Source organism: Scaptodrosophila lebanonensis, unplaced genomic scaffold, assembly GCF_003285725.1.
Source record: "Scaptodrosophila lebanonensis strain 11010-0011.00,11010-0021.00 unplaced genomic scaffold, SlebRS2 tig00001418-arrow-arrow-pilon, whole genome shotgun sequence".
In the NCBI taxonomy this organism is placed as follows: domain Eukaryota; kingdom Metazoa; phylum Arthropoda; class Insecta; order Diptera; family Drosophilidae; genus Scaptodrosophila; species Scaptodrosophila lebanonensis.
In genome coordinates this window covers 2,258,381-2,274,398 of record NW_022060744.1, presented here as the reverse complement: position 1 = coordinate 2,274,398, position 16,018 = coordinate 2,258,381, and positions in this window count along the sequence as shown.

Here is a 16,018-nt window from a genome sequence, read left to right as displayed (position 1 = left end):
AATATTTCTGTGAAACTTTGATGATTCGCCAATTTTCCAAGCAACAATGAGCTTACAAAGATTCAGGGAGATTTCCTCGTGCCTTCAGGGAGCAGAGAAGAAAGCGTTCCAGGGTATATCCAATAACTAAGTGACATTTTTTCATGGGAACGGTACAATTGAGGCATAGCTAGTAGCTTCCCGACTAAGCTATATTTAAAATATATATACCTAATTACTATCTTAAGCAACACAATGGATTTTATTCACTTTTTGAAATGTGTAGATTGTTAGAAAAGCATATTTAAAGAATTCTCTACAAAAATCTTCAAGCAGTGTTTCTCGTTCTCTAGCTCCCTTAGAATAACATACAATTCATATTCAAGAGTTGGATTTTTTAGGAACTCTCTTAAATATCTTTAAGCAATAATGCAATTATTGGTCCTTATTGGAAGGAATGTTTTGCAGAAACGCGGGCGATGCCAGCTTTCGATCTCTTCTAATCCTCACCCACTTGAGAGCCAAAAAGTATGAGCCCTTCTTTGCCATTTTATGGTTGCAGGGTAGAAGAACGAACCGCAGTCGCGTCGCTGCAGGAGCCACTAACTAACCACCTATATGTGTGTGTGTGTGTGTGTGTGTGAACCGGTTCAACAGGATGCATGAAGCTGAAGCTGAAGCTGAAGCTGCACGTCCAACTGCCATTGGAAGTGGAACGTGCGGCGAGTGGCGATCGCCTGGAAGGCGAAAACCGCAAAAAATGCAACCAAAACAAAAGACGAAAAATGAAGCGGGCTTATGAAATGTGTGGCTCTCTCGCGCTGACTAGTACTCTGGAGGGGTGCTGAAGGGGTGCTGAAGGGGTGCTGAAGGGGTGCTGAAGGGGAGGGGGATGAAGGGGGGAGTGTTCTTTAATTTGATGCCGTTCGTTTAAAGTGAAGTAACCTGACAACAATTTTTGCTGTTGTTGTTGCTGTTGCTGCTATTGTTGTTGTTGTTGTTGTTTTTTTGCGCTGCACTGGACGGAGGCTTCGAAAACGGCAATGCTTGTGCATGCGCTTGGCCAGCCGGCCAGCCGACCAGCCAGCCAGTGAGGCAGTTAGGCAGTTAGGCAGTCAGCGAGCCATGGACGTGGCCTGCTGGAAAAACCGGTTACCCGCAAAGCAAAGGAATGCACAAAATAACAACAACAACAACAACAACAATAGCAATAGCAATGCATTGCAACAACAACAAGAACAGCAAGAAAAACGAAAACAACAGCAAGTTGAGACAACAAACAAAAATCAAAGAGCTACAGAAATTGTTGTATTTTGGTCGTAGGCTGCCTGCAGACTTGGCTTAAATGACATAAATCTGCGTGGCAAACAAAAGACTTAGGCAACGAACTCTTTTGCTTTGCGTTGCTTCGTATTTCCAACAGCCAGCCAGCCAGCCACCACCACCACCCCCCGAGCAAACGAGACAACCAACCAAAGTACTGTTACAATATACGTTGCCCATGCATGTGTGTGTGTCTGTGTGTGTGTGTGTGTGTGTGTGTTGGGGTCAAGCGCTGGGCCCGAATGGACTGTCGAACGAACGGGAAAGCGCGGCAGCGGAAGTGGCGCGCACACAACAGATTACACGAGTAGGCGGAGAAGGAGGAGGAGGTGGATAGGGGGGAAGTGGCAAGTGCAGTTTTTAACAAGCCCCCTGCCCCCTGAGAGTTTCCGCAAAGCAGTGCAAACCCATCTAAACAGGACTTCTTACATAATAATAAGAACAGCAAGGAGTCGATATTTTGGCGCGAGTGCAGTTTTTTTTTCCAAAACTAATAGAATTAATTAAAAAAAAACAATGGAAGGAAAATCGAAAAAATCCATTAAAGGAGTAATTTATAAGAAAAACCAAAATTCTTGAAAAAAATAGACAAATAAAAGAAAAAATATTTGCTTATTCAATCGCCACGCTAGTTAACAGAATGTAGATTCACAACTAATAGAATTCATTATTTTTATATTAAAACGAAAAAAAAACCATGGAAGGAAAATCGAAAAAATCCATTAATGGAGTAATTTATAAGGAAAACCAAAATTCTTGAAAAAAATAGACAAATAAAAGAAAAAATATTTGCTTATTCAATCGCTGATTCACAACTAATAGAATTCATTATTTTTATATTAAAACGAAAAAAAAACCATGGAAGGAAAATCGAAAAAATCCATTAAAGGAGTAATTTATAAGGAAAACCAAAATTCTTGAAAAAAATAGACAAATAAAAAAAAAATATTTGCTTATTCAATCGCTAAGCTAGTTAACAGAATGTAGATTCACAACTAATAGAATTCATTATTTTTATATTAAAACGAAAAAAAAACCATGGAAGGAAAATCGAAAAAATCCATTAAAGGAGTAATTTATAAGGAAAACCAAAATTCTTGAAAAAAATAGACAAATAAAAAAAAAATATTTGCTTATTCAATCGCTAAGCTAGTTAACAGAATGTAGATTCACAACTAATAGAATTCATTATTTTTATATTAAAACGAAAAAAAAACCATGGAAGGAAAATCGAAAAAATCCATTAAAGGAGTAATTTATAAGGAAAACCAAAATTCTTGAAAAAAATAGACAAATAAAAAAAGAAAAAAATTTGTTTATTCAATCGCCACGCTAGTTAACAGAATGCTGATTCACTGGACTATTTTTAATATTTCCACAAAATTGGATCAACATCGGTTGAGCGCTTATGGAGTCTATAGGGAACTTACAAACATACATAGATATAGAAACTCCCCTTCGAATCCATGCAATGTTTTGCACAGTCCAGAAGCATTACGAACAGAATGCTGTCCTGCAGAATGGTGGTTCAATAATTTTTTCTAAAAACTACACGCGTCCCAGAAAATAGTTAAATAGTTAAAATATAAAACAGCTATTTTCGGTTTTGGTAAAATTTTTCAAAACTGATTTCTACCAAATGAGAGACTTTCTCGAATTCATTTTCAAGAAATTGTATGAAGAACTTTCCTTTTGCTTTTGGGATTTGAAATTGCATGAAGTTTGAGAAAATTGTAGCTTTTCGGCATGCTTCTCGAATTCTTTCCATAGTATCAAAGACTTTTCTTTACCATTTCGGAATTACGGAATAAATTTGTGCGATTTCAATAACTTTGATCGAGTTCGAACGCCGGCACAAGCCCGCATATGTATATTAAAAATAAAGTCTGGTCTTAAGAATTGAGGATAATATTAAGTTAGTAAAACACATAGCATTTGGCTATTTAAGTTAATAATAAAATCCTGACTATAGTCACAGCTATACATATATTTATATATATGTAAATATATTTTTATTGATATTTCATTTGTGTATCGCATATTATTAGTAATGTGTAAAGAAACTGTGCATATGCGTGTGAACTACTTTTGTTGCCTGTAATTAATTACATTTGTTTCTTTTCATGACCAAAAACAATTTTCCGATCGAGTAAAACTCAGACGGGCCCAAGTTAGGCGACTATACGGAGTTGTTAATTTTTATTGTCCACAAATAGTCAGATTTTTACGAAATTCGGCTAGTTCCTATGACAGCTGTATAGTGCTCGTCTAGTGCAACAATTTATACAGAACTTATAAATACTGCGCATGCTTAAAATATCTTCACAGACACAAGAATTGATTTCTCCACCGATCGTTCATATGGATACTATATGGTATGATATATTGCGCCGACTTTAACGAAACTTCAAATTATGGGAAGGCACAATACACAACACATACGTAAATGCCAAATTTGTTTAAGATTCTTTATTCTACCTAGCTGGAATTTGCTACCGATCGATTCTATGGCAGCTATTTAAACTAATGCGGATATATATGATTTGTAGTGAACTGGCTCTGCATATCTATAAGACAAATCCACATACCAAGTTGGGTATGCCGAGCTGTTATGGCTCAAAAGCTGTTGAGGCTCATACAGTCGAACAGATGGACAAACGGACAAATCTATTAAAGAAGGGAAAATGCATTCGAAAAAAGTCAATAAAAGTTTTTTTAATAAAAATGTATTAGTGAATCGGCTATCAACTGAAATTTAGCAAAAGCTTATCCAAAAAGCTTTACCAAGAAGTTTCAGGTGTATTCTATTTGGGGCGCCTGATCGAAAAGATTTGAAATCAAAGCAAACGTTGTTTATGTAACGAAATTCTCAAAATTTTCGAAGCAAACTCAAAAACTCGCACCCATTTTGTTCGCCTCAAACATGAATCGGTACGAGCAGGAGCTTTGCAAGATAATCCAAGTGATATTCTACGCACATGGATGTCCACCGCCGCCACTGCCATTGCTGGAGTTCTACTCGCTGCGCCTGCAGGAGAGTAAGCGGAGATCGGAGCGGAATCTCCGCAAACAGTTATGCCATATAATAACATCCGATACTTCCACAGTACTCTCTGTGGTTATAAATACGTCGGGGCCGCCCGATTCATGGCGATCTCAACAGGCGATCGAGGCCTTTCGTCTGCTCGATCTCTACGATATACCTCGGACGCAACATCCCAGTCTGCCGATCCGCCATATGGCCAACATTGAGCGCGCCTTCGATTTGCTTGGTCTGCTGACCTCAGACTTTGTGCCACGTTCGCTGTCGGAATGCGATCTGCAAACCCATCCGCTGGCCGATCAGCCACCCCCGCAAGTACAGCCCGTTGATTTTCCCGGCGCCAAGTTTGTCTCCGCCATAGCCAATCAGTTGCGCCTTCTACATGCCACCGAATACCAATTGGAGTTGCAGCAATTGCCGCCCATGCAGCTGGTTCCGGATCCGTCCCCCAATCTCGAACCGGCGGAAATTATGAAACACCTTCACCAGCACGGCCGTCCAATTGTTCAACAAATCATCGAAATGGACAACACCTATAAGGCCGATCTGCAACAGATGCTACCAGATCTCTGGTCCCAGAAGATGCAGCAAACAGAGAAGGACTCTGTACGGCATATCGATGTGTGTTAGTTCCACAATTCCGAACACTGAGCTGAACAATGATGAGCCAGATCGTAAGAGCCGTAGATGAAACTCCTTCTTCTTTCTCCTCTTCTTTTTCAGTGTCAAGATCACATTAGTTAGAAAGAAAGTTTGAAGTTATTGAGGGTTTAGGGTTTTTCAACTCTGCCTCATTTCATTCTTCTTCTTTAATATATTTGTTGAAATTGAAAATGGAAGAGGAAGTTTTAGAAACGTTCATCAAAAGAAAGAATTTTAAAGAATTTTCTGAGCTAGAAATTTAATCACCTTGCGATAATGGTATTAATAAATTGAGTTCTAGTTGAAACAGTTTCAGAGACAATTTCTTTGCCTCAAACTTTTAAGACTGATCGAAATCAAGCTATATGGAGCTATGACATAGCAGTCAAACTGAAGATATAACGAAACTATCAAAGATTAAACTCCCACTTGACAAAAAATAATATCGTTTTGAAATCGTTATGAGCAAATAATTTGTTCCTATGGCAGCTATATGATATAGTGGTCCAATTTGTCTAAAATTAAAATATCACTTACAACATTTCAAAAAACCACCACTCATCAAATTTGGTTAGGGTATCTATAGAAGTAAACGAGTTACTTCAGTTATTACAACGATGGATAGTTAATAAGGCAGACTGATTTCTTAGTTTAATTCGAAGAGAAAAATCCGTAGTTTTCATTATTATTAGGAACTCTGTAATAAAGTAAGAATATTGGAATAATTTTGAAACATAACAAAGGACACATAAATTGAGAAAGTAATATTGGAAGCATCAAAACCAAATCGTTAAAAACATTTACAAAAGCTGGAGTGGGCTGAGAAGCTACTCTACTATATTCAGATGCCCCGGAAAATGCGAATAAATGGCAGCCTTAGCTTTCAATTTCCTCCTAAATATGTTCGCCTTGTGAACGCTACAATTTCAAAAGGCCGACAAGCTTGGCATTTGTGTTCGCCTTCGAACTACCAGGATTCTCATTAACTGAAGGCTTAATGGGTTTTTTTACCTGGCCACCTACTCGCTCCCGCCACCTCCCATCCAGCACCTCCCATCCTAACAGGCAGTTCTTGGTACTGCAGCTCTCAAACATTTTCGTTGGCTATTTAACCCTCCGCTTAGCTGCATGGAGATTGAATTGCTGTTAAGAGGAAGTTATGGCCATAAATGTGTGTTTATGCAATTTTTATGAGAGTTGCAGAAAAGAGCAGCAAAGTTCTAGAGAAGTTCGTCTCGCGAAAATTAACTCGAGCCTTCGACTCTTCCTCGTCTGCCTTCTATGCATTTTCTCGTATTTTATTTCAATTTCACGTTGTTTTCTTTTGTTTTTTTTCCGCTGCACTAGTCCCGGGACAAGAAGCACAACAATCTGAGTCGTCCCCATTTGATGCCCAAAACTCGCCATAGACCAACAGCTCATAACGAATGCCACTAGCGCTCCAATTACGAGGGCTTAGCTGCTTAGAAAATGCAACCAAGTTGGCGGGGGAACCCCCGCCCCACCTACCTTTCTAGCTACCTTCTAAGTCTTGCAATATTTGCAGTTTTTTGTGTTTTGCGCTAAAAATATGACCCCAAAAAATGAAAAAATGAGCAAAGCATAGAGAAACAGAAACAGCAGAAACCAAAACAGAAATCATAAAATAAATAACAATAATAAGTTTCTACATTTTGCACAAATTATGCAAAACAGACAGAAAAGCGCGAATGCGCAAATTTGAAAAATGCCACCAGCAACAACAACAACAACAACAACCACAAAAACAGCAACAGCAGCTAAGCTTCTGGCCGAGTGCGGGCGACTGGCTGGCGTCAAAAGTCATTGGAAAAGGTAGGGAATGTGAATTCATGAATACCCTGCAGCCACCCTTTTCCCCTCTAAAGGCTGACCTGTGCCTGTGCATTTGGCTTGAAAAGAATGGCAATCGCTGTCGGATAAAAATGGCTAGAAAAACAACTATGTATAGTATAAGTTGGTAGAAAAAGGTTAGAAAAAAACTCAAATGACTAGAAACCCCGCTATAAATAGTAAAAAAGTCCACTGGAAAAGGCTAGAAAAAGAATATGCTAGAAAATGTATACAAAACCGCTATATTTAGATAGAAAATCCACTAAAAATTGATTTCGTCACAAAAAAGGTTGCCTATCCAGTTTTCAAAATTAAGTCTACTGGAAAGGGCTAGAAAAAGAATATGCTAGAAAATGTATACAAAACCGCTAGATTTTGATAGAAAATCTACTAAAAATTAATTTCGTCACAAAAAAGGTTGGCGATCCAGCTTTCAAAATTAAGTCTACTGAAAAAGGCTAGAAAAAGAATATGCTAGAAAATTTATAGAAAACCGCTAGATTTAGATAGAAAATCCACTAAAAATTAATTTCGTCACAAAAAAGGTTGCTGATCCAGCTTTCAAAATTAAGTCTACTGAAAAAGGCTAGAAAAAGAATATGCTAGAAAATGTATACAAAACCGCTAGATTTAGATAGAAAATCTACTAAAAATTAATTTCGTCACAAAAAAGGTTGGCGATCCAGCTTTGAAAACCCTCGCATAAGAGTTTCACTTTAAAATAGAAAACTTGTAACCACCACCTTGTTCAAAAGCTATCCCACAAAGTGTGACATTTGCACCGATCGGTCCTATGATAGCTATAAAAAAAATATATACATACGAGCGCGTGTCCCTTCATTTGACGCTTAAACTTTCGGCTACAGGGTATGAAAATTAAACTATACTCGGCCATAAATAAATCGCAGTCGAAACGCTAATGGGCCGCACACCACCACAACAGCAAGAAAAACAAGAATAAATACGAAAAGGGCGTAGCTGTTGTTGTTGTTGTTGCTGTTAAACAAATATTACTCATGGCGCACTCATGTTGTACAGCATAGCTAACACCCAAGAACAACGTGACGTCGGGGCCCAAAAATACGTATAAAAACCAAATTGAAAAGCCTCAGAAGTGCGCGACTTAAAACGCGTCGAAAACGCAGCCGTCCGCTGACTGATTGTCATGGCACGATAATGAAATAACTTCTTTTTTACTGTTGTTGTTGTTGTTGTTGTTGTTGTTGTTGCGCTGCGAGTTTCATTTTGAAATATAGTACAATATATATGTGTACGAGTATATACATATACATATATACAAGTATATATTCGTGCAAACGTGCAGCAACGCCGTCGCATTCCTCCTCCTTCAAATACTTGTATTAAGCCGCACGAAGGAGTCGCGCTCGAGTCGCGCGGTCGCGTCTCTAAAATGCCAACCAACTTGCATTCGAGTTTGTTGTTATTATTATTGTTGTTGTTTTTGTTGTTGTTGTTGTGGCTGGCTGCGCATGCGCAAAATGTTGAACAGTCCACAACAAAGAGACTGCAGAGGGAGACGAAAAATATCATAATCGTATTATTTATGATTATATTTGTTTTGCTTGCATTCGAGCGCTGCGCATAAAATGTCGTCAAGTAATTGCCGATTTTCTTCTCCATACATACCCTACACCCAAGGAGTACGCCAATTTGTTCATTATGCATGTAACCAGTAAAGGGAGGCGTGGCTCAGCATAGTCTGAAAATGCAATTTCATAATTTCCTTACGCTTCCTAGTCTGTTCGACTGTATGAACTTTAATAACTTTTGAACTGTAATACCTGGGGACACCATTTAGAATAGGCTTCTCCTTTTACCATTTTTGTATATACCCTACACCCAAGGGGTATGCGCAGAAGATGCAATTTCATAATTTTCTTACGCTGTTCGACTGTATGATCTTTAAGAACTTTTGAACAGTAATACTTGGGGACCCCAAAAGCGAAATTTAGTCTAGTGTTATACAATTAACGTTTTTTATATACTCTACACTTAAGAGGTTTGCCAAGTTGTTCACTTAGTATGATGTAAACAGATTGAGAGCTTTTAAAACGTTATATAAGAGGACACATAGAGGACGCATTTACAATAATCTTTATACATACTTATAAAGCCTAGTTATTGTGTACCGATCTCTGTGTTAAAACCAATGCAGCATTTTTGCTTTTGAAAATGTGTATTCAATATTTACAAATTGAAGTTAACTCAGCTTTAAATTAGAATAAACAGCGATAGTTCCTAATTAGATAATATATTATATGTAATAGGGCACAGCTTGGGTCGTCACTGATAACCGATTAACAGCTTAACTGCTTAAATATTAAAAAAAAAATTTTGATTGTTTGTAATGAGGCAGGTTTTAATTTTTAAGCAGTTCAACTTTAAATAAAATAGCAGCAGTTTCGTATTGAATCATTTTCGAAAAGCCGATTAACAGCTTAACTGCTTAAATGTATATTGCAATTTTGAATTTTCAAACAAAAAAAGAGCAATGTTTAAGCCGTTTTACTTAAGATAAAGCAACGATAGTTCGTTATCGAGCATAGGATCTACGATAGTTCTTGCAACTGATTAATTGCTTCAATATAAAACAAAATTAAATATTAAATATTTGCTTAATGATTAATTTTCTGAATTCCGAAATTTCCGAAATAGTGCCTGTCTGTTTTTTTTAAATTTACTTTTTAAGTGAGTATTTCAGTATGTTCGCTATAAACTCACACATAAAATCGTCGCTAGTTTTTTTCCGGTTTCAGTGAGAGAGTACAAAAAAGTCGTATGCGTGTATTTATAGCGCTTGGAATTTGTGCGATCTGACCTGACTCGCATCTTCAGCGTTGGTTGGCCACTCGCTTACACTCATTCGCACTCACTCGCACTCGTAGTCGCACTCGCAGTCGCACTCGTTTTGAGCAGACAATCTAGCTGAGAACAAAAGAACATGTGTTTTTGCCACTCTCAAGGGCATTTCGCAATTGCCGACTGAGTGAGTTGGTTCATTGAATGACTGACTGATGGACTGGCTGTCGATTTGTCTGCCCGTCTGTCCAACTGGCTGACTAGCTTGTTGTGTGTGTTTGCCGTTTGCCCGAAGATTATGGGCCTGCCTATGAATCATTTGCAAACTGCTTTGGCCCAGTCATGAGTTGCACTTTCGAAACTATGCAAATGGCGTTGCTTTGATGGAGCTCTGAGCAATCGAAATACTTACTCGTCGCTGATTGTGCAAATATTTTTATGCGATTTGCCCATAAAGGAGTCGAATATTGCAGCATTCCTTTTCGCACGCTTTCAATAAAATGGCCACTAAGACTCCCATATTATTATTAACATCACTTTATTTGGTCATCATTAACAAATCAATGGAAATTTATGGTAGCGCTGAAACTGTGATTTTCGAAATAAAATTTGCCTTTTTTGAAAATTGTAATACTGTCTTAATAAAGCCAGAAACGTACAAATGTTAAATAATAAGTTCGGGTTTGAAATGATTTCGTTAAAAAAAGTTCAGAAGATGAAATTGTAGAGTCGATTTATAATACACCGGAATAACTCTTGAGATGTAATAAAACTTCTACTATTTGTACGACTACCCCGAATACTTCTGTAAAGGATGAATTACACTCTTACTACCAGCACTACCTTATCTCTAACTAATCATTTTAATACAACTGCGTCTGCTGCAGCTTATACTATCATAACATCTATTATTACTATTCCATGAATACTACATATTGTACTACTATTTCTTCTTATACGTCTTATTATATTGCTATATAACTTATTTGAATTATACTACAGAATAGACCACTTACTCCTTACTCCTACCTCAATACTACCCATGATACTAACACTGCTTATTGCTGTAATACTACTACTTTAAACAAAACCCTTATATCTATACTACAGCATCTTTAACTCCTTTGTCATCAACTACAACCAGTAGCTCTTCATTTATTAATAATAATTATTAATACAATTCGGGATCTATTATTTCTTATACTACTTACTACTAACAAAAGGTATTTCATCATTGCTATGTTAACCCTCTCCTACCACTACTAATATCCCATTTAATGCAACATCTTTTACTACTAAATCTGCAACTACTACTTCTATTTTGTATTCTTTTACTGCTACTATCATTACATCATCTAATACTTACTACTGCCTCAATTATATCTTCTTTTTCTTCTACTACTACTATTATAAATGCTACTATTACATTTTCTTTTTATACTGCTACTACTATTATATATTCTACTACTAATTCTAATACAACTACCATTAAATGTACTACTACTTTATCAATTTCGCAACGAAATCTGCAGCTACTTCTACTATTTTATCATCTACTACTACTATTATTATATTTTCTTCTTCCTCTACTACTATTATGTGTTCTCCTACTACTTCTATTGTATCTTCTTATACTACTACTACTATCGTAAACTCTACTATTCAATATTCTACTACTACTGCTCTACTTCTAATACTACTACTGCAAGTTTTTTTACTGCTGCTACTACTATTCCTACTCCTTTGAGTACTAATACTACTTCTATTACTACTATCATATATTTTACTACTGCAGTAACTACAACTAATACTATTGTTATATTTTCAACTACTTTATCAATTTCGCAAGCAAATCTGCAGCTACTTCTACAATTTTATCTTCTACTACAACTGTTATTATATTTTCCTTTCCTTTACTACTATTATATGTTCTACTACCACTTCTATTATATCTTCTTATACTACTACTATCATAAATTATACTACTACTATTACATTTTCTCTTTCTACTACTAATACTCTACTATTCAATATTCTACTACTAGTAATACTACTATTAATACTACTATCCTATCTTCTACTAGTGCTGTAACTACAACTAATACTATTATATTTTCTTATACTGCAAGTACTATTATAAATTCGACTACTACTATTACATATATTACTACTATTATTACATTTTATACTACCAATCCTAGTACTTTTACTTCAATTAATAATACTACTCATAATATTATTATGTCTTGTTTTACTACTACTATTAATACAACTACTACTATTACCACTACGTCTACTACTATTAATACCACTTCTACACGTACAGGTATACGTACTGCCTAAACTTCGATTGCGTGTTTTGGGCGTGCCTGTTAACTTGACAGCGTTGAGCGTGTAACCGTCGAACTAGGTATACTCGCATAGTATTTTCTCTACTCTCAACCCAATCTGCTTCACAAGTTTCTCTACTGATGTAAATGGCAGTTTTAATTTTGAGCTTCTGCTGACCATCGACAGCGACAGCGACATCGACATCGAAACCATCTACCATCTACAATTCTGCACAATCAGGCGCAGTCACACGTTTTCCCCCAAACCCCCACCCTGTCCGGCTGGTTGGCAAGCAATTGGCCATCCCTGCCCTGCTCTGTCCTGGCCTGGCCTGGCCAGCGAAGCCAACAGTTAGTCAAATTAACAACACATTGAACTTGTTGCACGGCGAACATGAAAAGCGCAGCGAAAAGGGCAGCCAAATGAACGAGTAATGTGAAATATGTAATATGTGGTTGTTCGAGTACAACTGAAGACTAGCGACTAGAGTCTATAGACTAGTGACTAGAGACTATGTACAGAGTAGAGAGTAGAGCGGGTCGACTCGGGGCGACGACCATGTTATGGCAGTTATGCAAATATGCGTGGCGATAACGGTGCGCCGTCCAAGGCCAATGGTGGCCAACAGCGGGGTTAAGGGGCAGGGGCATGGGCATGGCATGAGAGTTTTGCCGGGCATGGTCGGATTGTCTTTCTTTGGCAACAATTCATTTTACAGCGCCGCATAGATAGAAGGCCAGACTCACATTGCACAGATAACGCGCGCTGGGCTCGAAACTTCGTTCGACTTCCAGCCTATCCCTCTATGTCTACGAGCTTTTCATCTCATCTCAAGCACAGCCTCAGACACAGCCTCAGCCTCAGCCTTAGCCTTAGCGGCTTCGGTTTTAGATTTGGTTTGGATTTGGCTCACTGGTCAATGTTGTGGCTGTTGCTGATGGCATCATGCTGTTCACAGCAGCCGGCCGACAAGCGAAAAACAAAAAAAAAAAGCACACACACACACAGAAACCTAACCAAACGACAAAAGCGCGAGCGCAACGTTTGAAGCGAGCGTCAAACGTTGTGGAGCTCTCGAATGGTGACGAGGCTGGGCGACTGGGCGACTGGGAGGCTGGGAGGCAGACTTGGAATCTTGGAAAGGCATTGGACAATCACACAGCATGCTGCACTGCTCGACGCGCTGCCTTCACTTTACTCTCAGTCTATAAAAATCCAAAGCCATGCATATTGTTGCGCTGTTTATGGCCATGACTAGTAAACCGTTTCAAGTCCTATCGGCCAAAGCGCCGCTCTCCGCACTTCTCATTGGCATGACATGTTTCTGTATTAAATACACTCTCCCAACAGCAGATTATACAGACTTGGCCATTACGCTTGCACCACCTGAAAGAAAACCTACCTATCCATAGATGTTAGTTTTCTCCAAGAATTATTGCCGGAGAAAGTCTAAGGAGGACACTAGATAAGAAAAAGGAAAAATTATTTCCTCATTTTGGGGCGAATTTCCCCATCAAATTCATTGCGATTTAGCTAGTTCATTCATTTTTTAAATTAACCTCTTTCAAGTGGAAACTATCCCATTAGATTGGATGTGATTAATACGCAGCATCTTTAGGGCACATGTTCATATAATGTTAAATTGATTTAGCCAATTAATCAATTCATCCATTAAATTAAGTGCGGTCTGATCAATTGTGGAAAATTTACCCATTAAATTGAATGCGATTTGGCAAATTTTCCTCAATTTTGGTGCAAATTATTCTATACTATTAAATTAACATCTTTTAAGTGAAAACTATCCCTCGATTCCCTCATTTGTAGGGAAAATTTTTGTATTATATTAGATGCGATTCAGACAATTAATCAGTTTTCCTCATATTTAGGCCGAATTCTTCAAATTCAGTTAATTAATTATTTCTTGCATGGGATTTTGGAATTGAAAATTCTTCCTCACATTAAGGCCAATAAATAAAGTGTCTCTTCAATTTCAAAAAAAGGTTTTCTTACTGTTTAAAAAAAACTTGATTTTAAACGAATACAAAAAACATTTTCCAAATATGATTTTCTTATTTTTATTTAAGAATTATTCTTCAATTTCGAGCTCAAATTTCGCCTCTAAAAATAATTGTATCGTTTGCTTGAATTAATTTAGTTTTTAAAATCAAGATGAATTATCGTTACTAGTGGTTTTTAGTTATCTGAGAAGGGGGCTACTGATATACGTATATCTTTGTATTTTTAGAAACATCTTTGGAAATGGCAAGGGCATAAACTATTCGACTGATTTGTAAATGTGACTTTCTGGTTTCAGTTTTTCCTCTGTTGTTGTCTTTTTTTTTTTGTTTTGGTTTTTGTGATTCAATCAAACGATCGTCGCTCTGTGACTTGCTTGCTGGTTCATTCACTTTACAATCGATGCTATCGGATTCTTATAGTGTATATGTTGTTGTTGCTGTTGCTGCTGCTGCTATGATCTTGGCCTCGTTGCGCCAAAGTTTTTGCATGCTGTCTAGGCACTAAGTGGTACCAAAACGTTGATTAGCTGAAAGTTGAGGCCCATCACTCAATCAGGGCCAGCAACAAGCACAACAACAACAGCAACAACAGCAACAGCAACACTTGTGCTGCCATTTCCGCTGCAGTGGCAGACTGCACGACGAGCGGCCGCAGCGGCCACGCAACATTTACGCTTAAGCTGCTGGGCGTTGGCTGCGGACAACAAAACAACGCCAGAACTATCTACCAAATACAAATTTACATACACACGTACACACACACACACACACATTCGACTATATGTACAGCATAATCTCAATAAAAATAAGTCTGAGAACAAAATGGATACAAACATACCCGCATTGCGGTCTGAATTGTTGTATATTTTTGGGATAACATTTAAATTTCCATTTTCAAATTAAATATTTTTAATTATTAAATATTTTACAACTTCAAAAGTATCAAAAGAATTTTAAAAAAACTGCATCAATATAATTAACCCTTCCTTAAAGTGTTGGAAAATGTGTTCCTAAGAATTCCATTAAAAACAAATTACTGTGCATCCTTTTTCTTTTATTGCAGATATATTGTTTCTAAAAAACATCCTATAACAATATCATATGATTTGGAAGACAATTATATAATAATGGCATTATTTATATATATTATTTAATTGTTCCGTATTTGATGATAAAGTTATAGTGCTTAGTACATAGTTTCATTTCTGGTATATGTATAAACATTCAACACCAGGACCTTCTTTTACACTTCGATAAATTGCTCAATTATGAAAAAATACTTGAAAGAAATAGGCGACAATGAAGTCGGACTCTTCCATTGTCTATGTACTCGTAGACGCCATTCCTCTGCGCCGGATTTTGTGTTCCGCACTTCTGGCGGGACTAGGCTGATCACCACGACAGTCCAAATAAGCAGAGATGTGAGAATTTACGAATCAAAGCAGCCGAAATTGGGACCCATTTTGAGGTCGAATTTTCCACAAATACTATAATTGGCAAGTTGAGCTTGCTCGCTGAATCCATTCCCTAAATATAATATATTATTTTATTTTTTATAATAGCTTTAAAAAATCACCTTTGATTCACCCATTTTGAGGTCGAATTTTACACAAAATGGTAGCATATGTCGATTGTAGAATTCTGAGCATTAAATGAATATTGAATTTGTTGAAAGAATGCTGCGAAGCTTATCATTCTTAGTATGTTTCAATGATTTCAGAGGTAAAAATTGTACGCCTCATTTTGAGCAATCGAGATCATAGCTCACTAACATACCATTCTCATTGTTCCACTGCCCTAAATGCAAAGAAAATTATGAACATCGATGAAATAATCGATTCATTTGAAGAACTGTTGCAAGAAAGAGAGGAACAAGTTGTTTTTGGAGACTGCTGGAGCTTAAAAAAATGAGCAATAGCGACACTTAACTGTACTTAGTATGTGTGTGTTTGTCGGTACTCGCCTGCATTTATAAATTCAAATTTTGTATTCATGTCTGTTTTGTTGCTTT